The sequence below is a fragment of the Carica papaya genome, chromosome 8 (genome assembly GCF_054855325.1).
Source record: "Carica papaya isolate Zhongbai chromosome 8, ASM5485532v1, whole genome shotgun sequence".
In the NCBI taxonomy this organism is placed as follows: domain Eukaryota; kingdom Viridiplantae; phylum Streptophyta; class Magnoliopsida; order Brassicales; family Caricaceae; genus Carica; species Carica papaya.
The window spans coordinates 10,747,789-10,768,005 of record NC_142316.1 but is presented as its reverse complement, the minus strand read 5'-3'; positions in this window follow the sequence as shown (position 1 = coordinate 10,768,005).

Below are 20,217 nucleotides of genomic sequence, written 5' to 3'. Positions count from 1 at the left end.
CCTGTATTGTCCTCTCCGTCTGCCCATCCGTTTGTTGGTGAAAAGTTGTGCTAAAACTCAATTTAATACCCAACGCCTGTTGTAAACTTCTCCAAAACCTAGAGGTGAATCGAGAATCTCGATAAGAAACAATTGATACGGGAATGCCATGTAACCTTTCTACCTATTTGACACATAGTTTGACCAACTGTTCCACTGAATTAGTCACCTTTATTGCTAAGAAATTGGAAGATTTAGTTAGACGATCAACTACCACACAAATACTATCATGCTTCTTGCGGTTCCTTGCCAACCCGGTCACAAAATCCATGGAGACATGTTCCCATTTCCACTCGGGTATGGGTAAAGGCTGTAACAAACCCCCAGGCCTCTGATGTTTTGCTTTCACTTGCTGGCATATCAAACACTTTGACACATACTCGGCCATATCTCTTTTCATGCCCCTCTACCAGAAACTTTTCTGTAAGTTTTTGTACATCTTAGTACTTCCCAACTGCATGACAAATTTAGTGTCATGTGCCTCACTAAGTATTTCTTCTTGTATCGTACGATCACGGGGAACACACATTCTGGTTTGAAATCTGAGTACACCATCACCTTCCACCGCAAAATCTCTCACTGTCCCCTGTTCCACCCCCTTCCAGATCCTCTGCATCTCGGTGTCCACCATCTGCCCCTCTCTGATTTTCTGAACCAAGGTAGGTTGTGCCCTTAAACTAGCTACATACCTTCCATTATCACCTTCTTGAATACATAGTTGTTGCATGGCTTCCTGTAAACACCACTCCAACACCATCAAATGTGCCAGCACCCCGATACCCTTACGACTGAGGGCATCCGCCATAACATTTCCTCCTCCGGGGTGATACCTGATTCTACAGTCGAAGTCTTTCAATAGGTCCATCCATCTCCTTTGTCGTATATTCAACTCTTGCTGTGTGAACAGATATTGTAAACTCTTATGATCCGTATAAATTTCAAAGGTTTTCCCATACAAATAATGTCGCCACAGTTTTAAGGCATAGACTACTGCAACCAGCTCCAAGTCATGGGTGGGGTAATTCCTTTTGTGTACCCTTAATTGTCGGGACCCATACGCTATAACCTTCCCCGTTGCATTAATACACAACCCAATCCAACATGAGATGCGTCGCTATACACTGCAAAATCACCTTCTCCCAACAGAATGACCAATATTGGGGTGGTGGTAAGTCTGCGTTTCAATTCTTGGAAACTGCTCTCACACCTCTCATCCCATTCAAACTTCACATTCTTTTTCATCAACCTAGTAAGAGGTGCCGCGATACTCGAAAACCCTTGAATAAATCGGCGGTAATACCCTGCCAACTCCAAAAAACTTCTTTACTTCACCACTGCTTCTACCTTCGCTTGGTCCACTGATACCCCATCTTTCGACACAATATTGCCCAAAAATGATATCTGATCCAACTAGAACTCACATTTACTGAGCTTTGCGTACAATTTAACTTCCCGAAGCATCCTTAGCACAGTTGCCAGATGTTCTGCATGTTTCGCTAAATCCCTTGAATAAATCAATATGTCATATATGAAGACAATGACATAATGATCCAACAGGGGTCTGAACACTCGATTCATCAAATCCATAAACACTGCAGGAGCATTCGTTAACCCAAAAGGCATCACCAGAAATTCATAATGCCCATACCTGGTGCGGAACGTCGTCTTAGCAATGTCTTCTGCTTTAACCTGTAGCTGGTGGTACCTCGAATGCAGATCTATTTTTGAAAATACTTGTGCCCCTTGCAACTAATCAAACAAGTGGTCAATCCTTAGTAACAGATACTTATTCTTTATTGTCACTTGATTCAGTTCCCTATAATCAATACACGTTCTCATAGTCCAATCTTTTTTTTTAACAAACAACACTAGGGCCCCCACGGTGACACACTCGGCCGGATGAATTTTTTATCCAGTAACTCTTGTAACTGTTTACTTAGCTCAAGTAGTTCTGACCTCGCCATCCTGTATGGAACCTTGGAGATTGGCTGGGTGTCAGGCTGGAGTTCTATGGTAAACTCGACCTCTCTATTGGGTGACAGCCTCGGAAGGTCGTCCGGAAACACGTCCGGGAAATCTCTCACCACTGGTATCTCCTAGAGTGTAAGCCTCTTACTCTCGTTCCCTATCAAAGACATAGATAAGGTTGTAACTCATGCATATATTCTTTCTAACACATTATTTTAACGCAAAACTCATTTATTCATTGATTTTTCCCATACAGTAAAAGGTTCTTCGTTAGGGATCTTAAACACTACCCTCTTACGGAAACAGTCTACATGCGCATGTTGTGCTGCCAGCCAATCCATCCCCAGTATTACATCAAAATCTTTAATGTCTAGTAAAATTAAATCTACTTTTAATTTCTCCCCTCTATTTCTACTCTACATGAGTTAAACATTACATCGATATATAAAGCGTCATTAGTTGGCGTAGATATTACTAATACCCGATCCAACACCCGAGGTTCCATCCCTATTCTAGACGCGAACCTAGGTGATACAAATGAATGTGTGGCACTAGGGTCAATTAGTACTCTAGCAGGAATATTTAAAATGTAAAGTATATCTTGTATTACTTCCGAAGTAGCGGCTACCTCCGACACTGTTATGGCAAACACCCGTCCTTGAACCAACGGTCTACTAGGCTCTCTCGGCAGAGGGCAATCCCGCACGAAGTGTTGAGTGTTCCCGCACCGATAGCAGCCCCGACTGCCACTCATACATGGCCGATCCCCATGGTTCTTACCGCACTGTGTGCAAATCGGGCCACTCAGAGACACCTGATGACTTGGGGCGGCATCTTGTGCCATTCTTTGCCTCTTCTCTGTTTGGCCGGATGATGGTGGTGGTCGTCTATAACTGGAAGATCCCTTATTATTTTCAACATGTTCCTTATACAGTGCCTCTACTAAATGTACCTTTTCCAATACCATCTGATATACAAGTAACGCAAATATAGCCACTTGGTGATACAATTTCGACCACAACCCCTTCTCGAAACTTCGGGCCTTCTTTGCCTCATTCATCATAACCTCGGGCGCAAACCGGCCCAAATCTGTGTATCTCTCAGCATACTCCACCACAGATAATTTTTCTTGTCTAAGTTCGGTAAACTATGTTTCCTTTCGTTGCCTCAGGAAATCTGGAAAATACTTTGCATTAAAAGCTTCTAGAAACACCTCCCAAGTGATTGGGAAGATTAGAGCTCCTTTTTTTATTTCCACCAACGCTCGGCGAATCCTCTTAACATGAACGTAGCCAGTTGTACCTTCTGTTCCATGGTCACGGTTATTACCTCAAATAATTTTTCTGTCTCTTTTATCCAATCTTCTGCCACCAATGGGTCAGAACCCCCATTAAAGGCAGGAGGGTTTAGCCTTCAGTATTTCTCAATATTGCTTGTATCCACTACACCTTGATGAATTCCCTGTTGTGGCACCGATGCTGTCTCCGATCGTAATTCTCTATCTCTGATCATAGTAGCCAGACTCTCAACTACCCTACAAAGCCGGTTAAAGTCCTCTTGTTGCACGCTGGACTGCCCCACATGGGTTGCCGATGGATTAGTAGTGGGTCTCGGCTGTGCGGAAGGGGGCACGATGTGGTACGGGGGCAGCCCTTGAAATGCGGCGAGTGGCACCTGGTGGAACCCCGGTGCTCGTCGAGGGGCTCCCGGTGAGCCCTGCACCCCCGGAGCAAATTCACGATGAGGTCGGTCCCATCGTTTCTTCGTCACCTCACTTGATCCACCTGCAGAATAGTGACACCCGTTAGTAGTATTCTTAGTTTGCTCTGATAGCAACTGTAACGCCCCATTTTTTTTTCTTAATGGCACAGTCTAAACAATTCCATGACCAAATACGAAAGTCTCATTCCAAATCAATCACACACATAGAAACCTTCATGCAATCCATTTTACAAAATCAAGATAAACTTGCAATCCTACATATACATCACAGAAAAATACAATCTCATACACTTCCAGCAGACACTATCTATACTACTACTAATTTTTACACACTCTATTCCGCCCACAAAAATAATCCTTGCTCTGTTGCGCTATGTGCTAGGCTTGAAAACCAGTAACTCCGATCCCGGCTCTATCCCTACTTCATCTGTGAGTGATAAAGACTGAGTACATATAATTCAATACAGTAAAAATAAAGTTACAAGTATCATATGCAATAACAAGAAACCCAGTATTTCTATATGTACTCTATCTACACAACCTAAGCCATACCTTAATACCACCCTAGGACTACACAGGGCTAACTTACCCCGGTAATTTAGTTATGGTTACAAGTATCATATGCAATAATAGGAAACTCAATATTTCTATATGTACCCTTTCTACACAACCTAAGCCATACTTTAATACCACCCTAGGACTACACAGAACTAACTTACCTCGGTAATTTAGTTATATTGCATACCAAGTGTGACCGTCTTCCGACGTCACTCCAGTCGTACAAATGTTCTCACCTGTCACCAATATCGGCAACCAACAATCAACCTTCTATCTCTCGACCCTTAGCAGGCCACACACACACAGATACAATTCTCTTCCATCACCAATATCGGTGACCCAACCCCTTGCCCGTCGGAGTCTCCTGACCATCACCACTATCAGCGATTAACTTACTCTTTCTAGGTAGCGACAACCAATATCGGCGTCCCACAATGCTACCAACTCAAGAACAATACCATTCCGTTCTCGCTTCACTATGTTGTCATGAAGCTCTCCTATACCTTTAACCTGTATATCGAACCTACACGCGTCTCCCCGTAGGACACACACTAACATTTAACACATAAACACCGGTAATGTCCCCTCACCAATTCCTAAATTTACAGCAGCTATACCAGCCTGTATACAACTCACATCCTCATACCACACAACTACACCAACGCACCTCTATCCCGATATCTTACACCCACGCCCTACAGGCCTCCCTTTCCTTCTCCCTAATTTCTAGCATACACACACTCCACCCATTCCATGCTTACCTCTCCCCACAGCCACACCGCATTTCTCCTCTTACACGAATTTCCTCACGCACCGAACTCCTCCTTCTCCATCCTCCCGCGGCCTACTCTAAAGATCCCATTCACAATCATGAACTCTCCTCTCTCTCTCACGAACCTCACATACTGCTTTCCTTCTTCTTCCTCTTCCCGCAACCTACTCCAAGTATCACGACTCATAATCACACAATCACAAACTCTCATCTCTCTCACGGAACTCACACACCGCTTTCCTCCTTCTTTCTCCTCCCGCGACCTACTCAAAGTATCACAACTCACAATCACACAATCACGAACTCTCATCTCTCTCATGGAACACTCACACACCGCATTCTTCCTTCTCTCTCCTCCCGCGGCCTCTTCCATGCACTCCGCTCGTACACACACAAGATCTCCTCACTTTCACGGATCTCACTCACTCACCGAACTCCTCGCTCACTCTCTCCTCCCCCGGCCTCCTCCGTGTACTTCCACGCCTCTTACACAGAATCTCCTCACTCTCTCGCGGACCTCTCTCACTCACTGACTTCTTCACTCTCTCTCTTCCCGCAGTCTCCTCCGTGAATATCCTTCACTCCTCCATGATTTCACCTACCATCCACACCCGCATGTTCCCTACATCGTAGTTTTCTACTCTATATACCAAACAAAACCTAGATTTCTCAACTTAAAATCACAAATTCAAAGCCACACCACACCTATACAAGAACTTAAAATTTACCGTACCTCCCATCTCTATCTTCCTTCCTCCCCTGGCTCGCACCGTCACGATCCTCTTTCCTTCTCTCTCTCTCTTCTCGTTTCTCTTCAATCCGGCTCCTCTTTCTCTCTTTCTCATTTTTCTCCAATCCGGCTCATCTCTCTCTTTCTCAAACCTTCTCTTTCCCCCCGATCTCTCTCTTCTCTATTTTTTTTCTTTTCTTTCCTCTTTCTTTTCTCTTTTTTTTCCTTTCCCTTCTCCTATTTATACCCCACTAGCCTCTCATCCTGCCCGTCCATCTCACCTCATCCCAACCGTCCACTCTCCCTTCTCCAAACGACGCCGTTTCACCTTTGAAATCCTCACTATATATACATATATACATACATACAAATTTTCTCTTTTTTTTTACATCCAGTTACTACATGCTGGATGCACAATTGGACTGAGAGGAGCACGATAGGGGTCACGACTTGCAATTGGTGAATAATAGTTATAAGGAGCAGCAGCTAGTTCTAATCGAAGAATGTTATTTTACTTACCATGGTTTTAAGCTTCTTATGAGTTTACTTTGTACATGCTATGTTCGATTATAGTTGTTGTTTATTCGCCGTATCCAGTTGGCTTTGTAATGAAGCTTTAATTCTTGATTCCTAGATTTATCACATACCAAGCCATGTACTTCCTATCTTTTTGAACTTTTAGAATGTTATAGTCTTACATTCCTAGATGTTTCAGAAGAAGTTCCAAAACATCTCTTAAGGTTCATATTACCTAATTTTCTTTGAATCCTAATCTTATATAAACGTGTAATCTAATACTACCTTATAATGTCACGAACCATACCCCATTTTATAGGATAATGACCGGAGTATATTTATTTAAATCACATAAACTTGAGTTAAGAAAAATAATTTAACTTTATTAATCATAACATAATCGCGAAAGTGCTACATCCCTTAAATGTAAAATATAAACATATATACGAGACTCTAAATTTTCTTACTTATATTATTAAATAAAAGTACGAAACAATAACCTTATTCTCAGAGTTTAGCTTTAAAAATTTCCTCCATATCACTGCTCACTCTGTAATGGTATCTTCGGTATCAAGAGGGTAATAGATGGGGTGATATAAAGTATTTCAATAAGCGATATTATGAAATCAAAACATAGTACATGCAATATATAGTTTCTTTACACACAATAAAATATATATTATATAATCTTTTAAAAACAGATATACAAATCAAAAGATGAATGCATAAATTAGAAAATATATTTACAATTACTTTGTTGTATACTTTATCACTATTATGGAGGAACAATTAGTTATCATACATTATGCGTAGGCACATACTTATCACTGGTTCTCCCTGTACCCAAACACAGAACGACGTATATAAATACCTTAAAACACTGCTACCCCCCCCAAATATGCAGATCACACTGTTTTCTCATATACCCGAACACGGAATGGTTATGCATGGGTGCATACTTATCACTTTGTCAATAAACTCAAACATGGAATAGTTATATATAGCCCCATTGAAGTCTAGCATAATGCAGGTATTTTCGAAACAATTTCTTTCCATAATGAGTGTTGCACACATATCAAAATCACATTTCGAAAACAAAAAGCAAAACAATACTTATATCAAAATAAAACTTTAACAAATACTTACTTAGCAAATATGGAAGACAAATCAAACACTTTCACATTTTTAAACTTTATAAAATACTTCAAAATTACGTAGGCTATGAATCCATAGTATCTAATTACTTTAGGTCTTTAACAGTTGTAATTTTAATTTCGGTAGAGTTCTAGTTTTATTTATGACATCTTCCTCTCAAAAATCCAGTAGATTTTCTAGATAATTTTTAGTCACTTTCTTGACTCAAAAATATCCAACACAATACTCAAAAACTAATTTCGAAAATTAAAGAGAAACTAAACTTCAAAACTTAAGAAAAAACTCATATTTCTAACACTTTATAACATTCTTTTGACCATGAGTCTTACTCCTCTTTTCTTCCTCTTTCTTTACTCTCACAAATTTAGTAGAATTTTCCTAAGATTTTTATCTAAAACCTCACAATACTCTAAAAAATTACACACTTTGTACTCTTTCTTCTTTCCTCACCTCTATACTTCTCACTATTTTCTCTCATCTAGAATGTCTCTTCCTCCCTTCTCCCAGCCTCTATTTATAGGAGTGGGGAGGCACGAAAGAAAGGTTTTCACCTGTCTATCGTACCATTTCATATAAAAGTTACCACCTTTCATCATATCACTTCATTTAAAAGGTTACCACTTTTTACGTGCTGCTTTATCTAAAATATCTTTTCACATACCACTTCATTTAAAAGTTTCCTATTTTTTACATACCACTTCATCTAAAAGTTATCACTTTTCTTTATGTCACTTTATTTAAAAGTTACTACCTTTCACATGTCACTTCATCCAAAAGTTGCCACTTCTCATTATGTCACGTCATTTAAAAGGTTCTTACCTTTTTTTATGCCTCTTCAAGAATCCCTCACCATATTCTCTATTATGGAATTGAAGTTTAATAATTAATAATATGGTATTTTGTGAAATTTAAAAAACTTTGAGAATAATTCAGGTCACTAATGGAGCCGGAACTGATTAGTTATTTATTTGTCCTGTTTAACTGATTATTTGCTTGTACAGCTTTAAATACATGATAATATATTAAAATAGTTAAATGATTTAGTTGTGTTTCCTTGATATATATATCGCTAATTTTGCGTGATTTATGGTTGATTGTGAAATGTGAAATTTATATGCAAATAGAAAATTGCTTGATGATGTGAATTAATATATGGTTGTCTTACTGAATATCCTGAGAGATGGTGGACAGACCGGGTACATAGAGAATCCTACCGTGAATGTCACCTCATACCGGACGGGGCATTAGGGGATGATATTTTTAGCATTCATACCAGATGGAGTATGAGGACAACCTAGTTCACCCTTATACCAGACGAGGTATTGAGGGATGATATTTTTTGTGCTCATACCGGACGGGGTATGAAAACGGCCAGATAGTTGATAAGTTTAGATATTGGGTTTATGCGTAGGGGGACATCCCTATTGACCCCCAAAGGTACTGGTAAGCAGATAAAAATAGGAAAAGTTGTTATTCTTGTTCACTCGTATAAGAAATCATAATGTTATTTGAGTTATTGTCTCTATAAATTAATTTTGGAAATTTCATAACGGTAAGTATGTAATAAATAGTTTTTATTGGGATAAATGAACTTATTTAAATTAAAAACTCCATTAATCATTTTATGTTTTTTTTACCAACATTCAGTTTTCGTATTGGTGAGTAGTGTGATATTCTTATTGGGCTAGTATAGCTCACCCCTATTAACTATTTCATATCAAGAATATCAAAACCCAGATCTTAATAAGCAGGAGCACTGTGAGTAGGTGTCTCCCAAATTCTATCAAAAGTTAGTGGAGGTTAACCTCCCTATAATATTTATTTACTATTTTCATATATTTTTTTTATTTTTTTTATGAACTGCTATGAAAGGGACATTTTCGTAATCCTATTGGGCATTTAAATTTATGTGTAAGTAATGTAAACCTTAATGTTATTATACACATCCCCATTAAAAAAATGAATTTATTTTCTTTCTAGTTATGGGTTGTTACATCGAAACTCTGCCGAATTTTTTATAGAAAAAAATCATAAATAAAGCTGAAACTTTGCCAGAATTAAGACTACAACTGCTAAGAACCTAAGATAAGTGGATATTATGAATTCATAGCCTACATAATTTTGAAATATTTTATGTATTTTCAGTATAAAATATACACATGTTTAATTTGTCTTTTGTATTTATTAAGTAAGTATTTGTTAAAGTTTTACTTCGTTATAAATATTATTTCGCTTTATGTTTTCAAAATGTGATTTTGATATGTATGCATCACTCATTATAGAAAGAAGTTATCCGAAAGCATTTTCACTATGATAGGCTTCAATTTGGCTATACATAACCGTTCTGTGTTCGAGTGTATTGGTAAAGTGATAAGTGTGTATCCATACATAACCATTCTGTGTTCGACTGTATGGAGAAATAGTATGATCTGCGCGCCCTAACCATTCCGTATTTAGGGGGTAGCAATGTTTCAAGGTACTCATGTATGTCGTTCCGTATTCAGGTATATGAAAAACTAATAATAAGTATCTGTGCCTATGCATAATGTATAGTAACTAATTGATCCTCCATAATGGTGATAAAGCGTACAAGATACATCTGTTTTATGATTTGTGTTTTCGTCTTCTGATTCGTATATGTTTTGGAAAGATTATATGATATATGTTCAATTGTGTGTAAAGAAACCATATATTGCATGTACTATGTTGTGATTTCATACTATTGTTTATCGGGATATTTTATTTTACCCCTCATATCATCCTCCAAATACAGAAGATACAGTTGCAGAGTGAGTGGTGATACAGAAAAAATCTCTGAAGTCTAAACTCTAATATTAAGGTTACTGTTTCTTATTTTTGTTTAGTAATGTAAGTAAAGAAATTTAGAGTCTCGTACATATATTTATATTTTATATTTAAGGGCTGTAACGCTTCTGCGACTCTTTTATTATTAATAAAGTTGTTATTTTACTTAACTCGAGTCTAAATGATTGTAAAAAATATACTACAATCATTATCCTATAAGATGGGGTGTGGTCCGTGACAAGTGGTATCAGAGTATGATTCTAGAACATCACTTGAATACGAAGCTTAGGGTTACATAAGACTTAGAGAGAGTTGGGAAAGATAGGGAAATGTCTCTAAATTTGAATTTCATGAATGTAGGAATTGGCAAGGATATTGAGAGAACAGACACATCAGATTCCAAAAGACTGAATTGAGCAGAGTCTAGATAAGCTCATGAGTATAGTCAAAGACTTGGACATGGTGGTAACTCAACACGTAGTCCATAGCTGAAGTGCTACAAACAGTAATAAATGCTTGTACCAGTAACACCCAGCTGATGGAGGGGAATAATTGAAAACTCATTGAAAGATTTAAGAGAATGAACCCACTATCATTTGTTGGAGCAACCAACTCAATATTAGCTGAACAGTGGATCATGGTGTAATACTTGGGCCCAAAAAATGATACGAGATAATTTTGTTATTTATTTAATTGTTCATTTAAAATAATTAATTAATTTATTTTATTTTTATTTAAGCAAAATTTTGAGAAAAAAATAAATTAGGAACGAGATTTAAAATAATTTTGAAAAAATGGGTGAAAATTTAGGTTTGAATGATGTCTTTGAAAAAAAATTAGAAACAGGGGGTCAAAGTGTAAAAAGAAAAAGTTCGAGCATGTAAGACTACCCAGTCAGCAGCCCCAAAGAATCGGAGCATGCCGTGTGACAAGGCATACTAACGTTAGTGCCACGCGGGCGATCCACGTGCCCCACAGCCCAGGATCGATCCCGCGCATGTGGATGGCCCGGATTCATTTCCCCTTTAGGCGCGATCGGACGGCTAAGATCAATTGCGATGAACGATCCATATTCATTTTTTCCTTAGGCACGATGGACGACCCAAATCAACGCGAGATAAGGATAAATACTTTGCGTCATACAGGAGCCCAAAACCTAGCTGCCAGCCCCCGCCAGAGAAGAAGAACTAGATGCTAGAGAAGGATGTCGACCGCCAATCGCCGCCACATCAAGCCACCGCCAGTCGCCAAAAAAGGTAAAAATTCCCCCTACCCACTCGAATTCGATTCCAAGCACCCTTGTGGTAAAAAAAGGCAAAGTCAGGCGGAGCCGCCGCGGCCAAAATCCCAAAATACCTCCGATGAGCCCTTCTCGCTTCTCATTTCGTGCGATTTTCTGGTCATTGTATTCACTGTTCTTTTTTGTGCAGGTTAGTCGAAGAAAGAATCTCAGCTGCAAAGGAGGACCGGCAAAGCCACCGTACTTGGAGGTCTCTCTCCATTGGTAGGTTCAAATTTTGTGATTTTTTGACCAACCGAGGGCCCTTAACATTTTTTTTTGCAGGGATACATGTAAAACTGACCAAATAGCCAAAATCGGCTAGGCTAAGGCAAACCACCGCCATGCCAGCACCCCAAAAATTGGCCAAAAAGGGTTTTGGACACTAATTTTAGATTTTTGGGATATTTTTAGGTACGTGACGAGTGTTTTGAATCCCGCAGAACATTCAGGGAACCTGGTACTTACTAGGAGGCATAGTAGACAGTTCGACATCTCGAAATATCGATCCGGATAAGTATCCCTCATCTTGTTCTCCGTTACGATAAATTAAGGCTTAGCGACGTATAATTTTGTATTTTTGTGAAAATCTAAAAAATTTTAAAAATAATTACAGGTCACTAGTAGAGCCGGAACCAGTTAGTCCACAATTATCTTGATTTTTTGTTTATTTTCTTATACTGTCCTACTTGCTTTATTTTCATATAGTACATGTTCTTAATTTATAGTTCAAGAGTCTTATCAACTTATCTAATTATTTTAGTTATGTACCGTCAGCATGAATGTAGGTTAATTGATATGTGAATATGATATAAGATATTAGTATGTATTTGTTGGTTGTTTGTTGATAAAAATCTGTATGTGAAAGACTTACTGGTTACCTAGGAAAAGGGCGAATGGGCCCGGTATATAAGGAACTCTACTATGAACGTTATCTCATTCGAACGGGGCTAGAAAGTCCCTTACTGAAAAGGTTTAGGAGATATAGTTCACCCTCATACTGGATAGGGTATCGAGGTAATGGAATATTTGGCGCCCATTAACAGACGGGGTATGGGGACAACTGGTCAATTATAAAATTAGATATTAAGTTCACAAGTAAGGGGGACATCCCTATGGAACTTCAGGGGTACCAGTAAGCAGGTAAGAAAGGAAAGTTATTGTCTTTTGTTCTCTTATGCATGAAAGTGAAAAGTGGTATGGATTGGATTTTCATAGGTTATTTTTGAAAAACTCATTACGGTAAGTATCAAACAAATATCTTCAAGTTTAAAGGTATTTAAATAAAGTAAGAGCTCCATTAGTTATTTTTCTGATTTTTACTAATCTTCAGTTTTTCGTATATATGATTAGCGTGATATTCTTACTGGGTTAATGTAGCTCATTATTTCATTAACTATTTCAGATCAAGAGGACTAGGATCTAAGAATCAATAAGAAGGTTGTGAGTAGTTTACCACTTAGACTCCCTTCAAGTGCTAGTGAAGGTTGTCCTTTGGTACTTTTGTATTTGCTCTTCTTTTCATTTTTTTAATTACCGTTTGTATTTCAGAATAAACATTTCTGTAGTCTTATTGGGTATTATAAATTATTATATAAGAAATGTAAATCCTAACTCTATTAATCACTTCCACATTTAATTTTATGAATTGATGTTCTCAGCGCCACTTCAGAGCAAAAGGTACAATTAACCACATTCATGTTCAAGAGAGCTGCAGAACACTAGTGGTGCTTGAAGAAGGGATCGTTGAGGACACCGATCCTTTGGGAAGTATTTGGAGCGATATTCTACGAGAAGTATTTTTCTAACTTTGTTCGAGAATAAAAGCAAATGGAGTTCCTAGAATTAAAGCAAGGGAATATGAAGGTGGCAGAATATGCAAAAAAGTTTATAGAGCTGGCTCGGTTTGCACCCAACCTAGTAGCGTATGGAAGCCTAAGAGCTAGGAAGTTTCAGAGAGGCCTGCGTAAAGAGATACAAGATAAAATCTCCATTCTGAAAATTAATGACCATCAAGAAGCACTAGAACGAACCCAGATTGCAGAAGAGGCTACAAGTCCAATTCAACAACAGATCTAGCGGGTTTGACCATTCATACCAGACAATAAGATGAAGGTTTATGAGCCACAACAACCTAATAAAAGGTAGAAAACGGATATCTTAGTCCCAACACAAGGGCCAGAACAGATATGTCCCCATTGTAGAAAAACCATGGTAGCAAACCTTGCTACAAGTTGACAAATGGATGCTTTAAATGTGGTAGTACTCAACATCAGATCAAATAGTGTCCTATAAATAAAGAGCAGGTCAGACCAATAACTCAAGGAAGAGTATATGTCATTACAGAGCGAGATGCTCAATCCTCTAAGGATGTAATCCAAGGTATGCTCACTATCTCTAGTACCTTGACTAAAGTTTTAATAAACCCAGGATCTACACACTTTTTTGCATGACATGAGTTTGCTCAACATCTAAACATTAAACAGTCACCGTTAGTTTATGTATTAGTAGTCTCTACCGCAGCCAATAAGGACTTAACCACTAGTACAGTATGTCGAACATGTATTGTTGAGATTGCTAACAGAGAGTTACCGGTAGATCTCATACTCTTAGATATGCATGATTTTGACATCATATTAGGAATGGACTGGTTGGCTACGTACCATGCCAATATAGATTGTCATGGAAAGATGGTGACCTTTAATGTTCCCAATGATAAGGCTTTCAAATTCAAAGGGATTAGGAAGCCCCAACATCCATGTCTCATATCTTGCATTCAAGCTCAACGATTATTTGAGAAATGATGTGCAAGGTATTTGGCTTATGTAGTGGAGAATAAAAGTAGAAAAGTCAATCTAAAATAAATACTAGTGGTGAAGGAATTTTTTGATGCTTTCCTAGAAAATCTTTTAGGTTTACCTGCAGATCGAGAGAACGAGTTCTTCATTGACTTAATTCCTAGTACGAGCCCTATCTCTACGGCTCCATATCGAATGGCGAAAGCCAAATTAGAGGAACTCAAGAAACAGTTGCAGGAATTATTGGATAAGGGTTTCATCAGACCAAGTACATTACCATGGGGATCTTTAGTACTATTTGTGAAGAAGAAAGATGGTACCATGCGACTCTGTATTGATTATAGGCAACTAGGCCAAATTACCATAAAGAATAAGTGTTTGTTGCCTCGTATCAATGATTTATTCGACCAACTTCAAGGAGCCCAAATATTTTTAAAGATTGATCTACATTTTGGATACTATCAACTAAAAATTAAGAAAGAGGATATTCTCAAAACTGCCTTCAGAACTAGGTATGACCATTACGAATTCTTAGTCATGCCTTTTGGTCTAACAAATACTCATGTAGCATTTATGGATTTGATGAATAGAGTATTCTAGCCATTGTTGGATAAGCTTGTCATCATCTTCATTGATGATATACTAATTTATTCATGGAGCAAGGCTGAACATATGGAGCATTTGACAATAGTTCTTAGAATACTTAGGAAATAGAAGATATATGCCATGTTTAAGAAGTGTGAGTTTTTGTTAAATGAGGTTGCCTATCTTGGACATATAGTTTCAAAAGATGGGATATCAGTTGATGTAGTTAAATTAGAAGCAGTAGTAAACTGGTAAAGGCCTACAACGGTAACTGAAGTCCAAAGTTTCCTAGGTCTAGCTACTACAGGAAGTTTATTGAAATTTTTTCAAAGATTGCTACTCCACTAACTCATCTCACTATAAAGGATACAAAGTTTGAGTGGAATTATAAGTGTGAACAAAGTTTTTAAGAACTAAAGAAACGGTTGACAACAGCTCCAGTATTGATTATTCCTAATGGTACTGGTGGATTCTCTATCTATAATAATGCTTCAAAACAAGGGTTGGAATGCATGCTAATGCAACATGAAAAAGTGATAGCTTATGATTTTAGACAATTAAAGAATTATGAGCAGAACTATCCTGCCCATGACTTAGAACTAGTCACCATAATTTTTATCTTAAAGATCTGGTGCCATTATCTATATGGTAAAAGTTTCGAGATTCATACAAACTATAAGAGTTTGAAGTATTTATTCTCGCAGAAAGAACTTAATATGAGCCAAAGCAGATGGATGGAATTACTTAAGGATTATGATTGCAAGATCCTATACTATCTAGGAAAAGGCAATATGGTTGCAAACGCACTTAGTAGGAAGAGTACTTGCACTTTTGCCTACATAATGACCTCATAGTGGAGACTCATAGATGAGTTCCAGAAATTGAATCTAAATGTCTGACATAAGAGATCAGGAGGATACCTAGCTAATGTAAAAGTACAACCTATTTTGATACAAAAAATTAGATAAGCTCAGTAGTCTGATCTTACCTTGAAGTCGATAATGGAAGATTTCAGTAAGGGACTTAGGCTAGAATTCAGACTATTGGAAGATGGTGTATTGAGGTTTGGAAATAGAACATGTGTGCCGAATAATAATAGTATGAAAAATGAGATATTGGAAGAAGTGCATTGCTATAATTTGCTATGCAGCCTAACAAAACTAAGATGTATCAGAACTTGAGGACCAAATATCAGTAAAGTGGGATGAAGAAGGATATAGTAGAGTTTGTTACTAAATGTTTGATATGCCAACAAGTAAAGGCTGAACGTCAAAGACCAGCAGGACTACTTCAACCTTTGCCGGTAGTATAGTGAAAATGGGAACATATTACTATGGATTTCGTGATGGGTCTACCTATAGCAAGATCCCAACATGATGCTATATGGGTTATCGTTGATAGATTAACCAAGTCTACTCATTTTCTGGCTATTAAAGTAAATAACCCACTGGACAAGTTGGTCAGGCTCTATATCAAAGAGATTGTGAGATTGTATGGAATTTCAATCACAATCGTCTCTGATCGAGATCCCCGATTTACTTCAAGATTTTGGATCAGTCTACAAAATGCTATGGGGACCAAACTATCTTTTAGTACGGTTTTCCATCCTCAAATAAATGGTCAATCAGAACAGAAAATTCAAACTCTAGAAGATATGCTACGAGCATGTAGCGTTGAGTTGCGAGGTAACTAGGACGATCATTTACCTTTGATTGAGTTCGCATATAATAATAGTTATCAGTCCAGCATTCAAATGGCACCCTATGATGTTTTGTATGGAAGACCCTGCAGATCACCTATTTGTTGAGAAGAAATTGGAGAACAAAAATTGGTTGGACCGAAATTAGTGGAAGAAAGCACAGAGAAAGTGAAATTGATTCGAAAACAGCTTTTGATAGCTCAAAATAGGCAGAAAAGTTATGTCGACAATCGAGGAAGAGATTTAGAATTTGAAGTAGGTGATCATGTATTTCTGAAAATCTTACCAATTAAAGGGATTATGAGATTTGGGAAAAGAAGAAAACTCAGTTCTCAATTTACTGGACCTTTTGAGATATTGGATAGAGTGGGAGCTGTCGCCTACCGTTTAGCATTGCCACTTAAGTTAGCCAACAAACACAATGTCTTTCATGGGTTGATGTTGAAGAAATATCACCCAGATCCATCGCATGTACTTCGATATGAACCCCTTGCACTTCAGGATAACCTATCTTACATTGAGCTTCTTGTGCAGATAGAGGATCGCAAAGAAATGATATTACGGTCTAAGGTAATCTCCTTTGTAAAGGTATCATGACAGCACCATTCGACTAAAGAAGTCACATGGGAGCCATAAGAGGAAATGAAGGCCAAATACTCACATTTGTTTATGATTACTAGTAAGTCAAATTTAGAGGACCAAATTTTTTTTTTAAGGGGGGGAGGATGTGATAGCTTGAAAATACCTCCGGGTTAATTTCTTATATTTGATATATTTAGTTTAGTTTTACATGTGTTTAAAAATAGATAATTAGGTTAAGAACATAGTGTAGAGTCAAACGAAAAAATGATGAATAAGGATAAAGGAGCTAGAATAAGCATGAAAAAACATGAGAAAATGTGAAATATTTTAAATAAGGTGGTATAATAAAAAGTGATAACTATTAGACAAAATGACATAACAAAAAATGACAACTTTTAGATGAAGTGACATGTGAAAAGATCTTTTAGATAAAATGATAAGTGAAAAGTGGTAACCTTTTAGATGAAGTAATATGCTAAAAGACCTTTTAGGTAAAATGACATGTGAAGAGTGGTAACCTTTTAAGTAAAGTGACATGATGAAAGTTGACAACTTTTAGATGAAATAGTAAGACGAAATGGTGGCAACTTTTTCCTCGTGGCTCCCCACTCCTATAAATAGGGGATAGGAGAAAGGATGAAGAGACATTCCGAATGAGAGAAAAATAGTTAGAAGCATAGAGGTGAAAGAAGAAGAGCGAGTACGAAATGTATGATATTTGAGAGTATTTTGAGATTTTAGATAAAAACCTTGGGAAAACTCTACTAAATTTGTGAGAGTAGAGAAAGAGGAAGAGAAGAAAAATAAGGCTCATGATCAAAAGAAAGCTATAAACAGTTAGAAAGGTAAGTTTTTTTTAAGTTTTGAAGTTCAGTTTCTCTTTAATTTTTGGGATTAGTTTTTGAGTATTGTGTTGAATATTTTAGAATTAAGAAAGTGACCAAAAATCATCTCAAAACTCTGCCGAATATTTTAGAGGAAAAAATCATAAATAAAATCGAAACTCTACCAGAATTAAGACTACGACTATTAAGGACCCAAGGTAAGTAGATATTATGAATTTATAACCTACATAGTTTTGAAGTATTTTACGTATTTTCAGTATAAAAATGTGCACATATTTAATTTATTTTCCGTATTTGTTAAGTAAGTATTTGTTAAATTTTTATTTTGTTATAAATATAATTTCGCTTTATGTTTTCGAAATGTGATTTTGATATGCGTGCATCACTCATTATGAAAAGAAGTTATCTGAAAGCACTTGCATTATGCTAGGCTTCAATCTGGCCGTACATAATCGTTCCATGTTCAAGTGTATTAGCGAAGTGATAAATGTGTACCCATACATAACCTTTCGTATTCAGGTGTATGGGGAGACATCTGATCTGCGTGCCCTAACCATTCCGTGTTTGGGAGGTAGCAGTGTTTCAAAGTACTTATGTATGTCGTTTCATGTTTGGGTACATGAGAAACCAGTGATAAGTATCTGTGTTTATGCATAATGTATGGTAACTGATTGATCTTCCATAATAGTGATGAAGTATACAACATGCATCTGTTTTATGATTTGTGCTTTCGTCTTTTGATTCGTATATGTTTTGGAAAGATTATATGATATATGTTTTATTGTATGTAAAGAAACTATATATTGTATGTACTATGTTGTGATTTCATAATATTATTTATTGAGATATTTTATCTCACCCCTTATATTACCCTCCAGACAAAAAAAATACTACTGCAGAGTGAGCGGTGATACGGAAGAAATCTCTAAAGCCTACACTCTAATATTAAGGTTATTTCATATTTTTGTTTAGTAATATAAGTAAGAAAATTTAGAGTCTCGTACATATATTTATATTTTATATTTAAGAGATGTAACACTTCCGCGACTCTTTTATTATTAATAAAGTTAAGTTATTTTATTTAACTCGTGTCTATATAATTTAAAGAAATATGCTCCGGTCATCACCCTATAAGACAGGGTGTATCCGTGACATTAAAAGTTTCACTTCTTATTTTATCATTGTTGTGTCAATGTCTATTTTATGTTTGGGTTAGAAGTCATTATTGTGTCAATGTCTAGTTTCAATTTGGGTTAAAAGTTCAACTTCTAATGTTTTTTGAGGTATTTATTGTGTCTTTGGTATTCTAATTATTGTAATAAAGTTATTTTGGATACCATTCATGTGTAGAATCACCTTAGTCATGTAAGTTATTTGTAAAACAAAATTTAAGAACTCTTGAGATTTGATATGTGCCTAGATGTGAATTTTCAGTTATTATTATGATATTTATATTGGAAGTAAGCAATTCTTTACTTAATAAATTATCCAAGGGAGTTTTACTTACATATGTAGGTAAAGATAAAGTACTTGGTGAAAATAATAATGAAAAATTTTAAAAGACTATATACACCAAATTTGGAATTAATTATTAATCCAAATAAATGTTTGGGCTAAATAGAAAAAGACTCATGATGAACATTATGTGTCTATATTAGTTTGGGAGCTTTCTTTTATGTCTTAACCATCTTACTACCTTTATAAATAAAAGTCTCATATCAAGATGAAATATAAAGTTTTATGAAGTTGTAAAAATAGTTATAAAGAGATTAAAGTTGTGTTTGAATGACTTTTAGGATAATTTATTAATGTATGATAATAACAACTGTTTTTATTTGAATTGATAGGATAGTAAGGTGACAAATTACTTATTTTGCTTATACCTTATTATATGAAATAATAAATAAAAAAATAAAAAAAATAAAAAATATATAATTAAATAAATATATATTTAATTAAATATATTATATATATGTATATATCTAATTAAATATATTATATATAACTAAATGTATATGTATATATAATTAAAAATATAGATACATGTATATATAATAAAATAAATAATCATCTAAACTCTTGTTTTTGAGAAGAAAAAGCATCTGGTAAAAAACAAAATAAATAGGTATATATATTGAGGGTATAAATGAAAACAAAATCATTC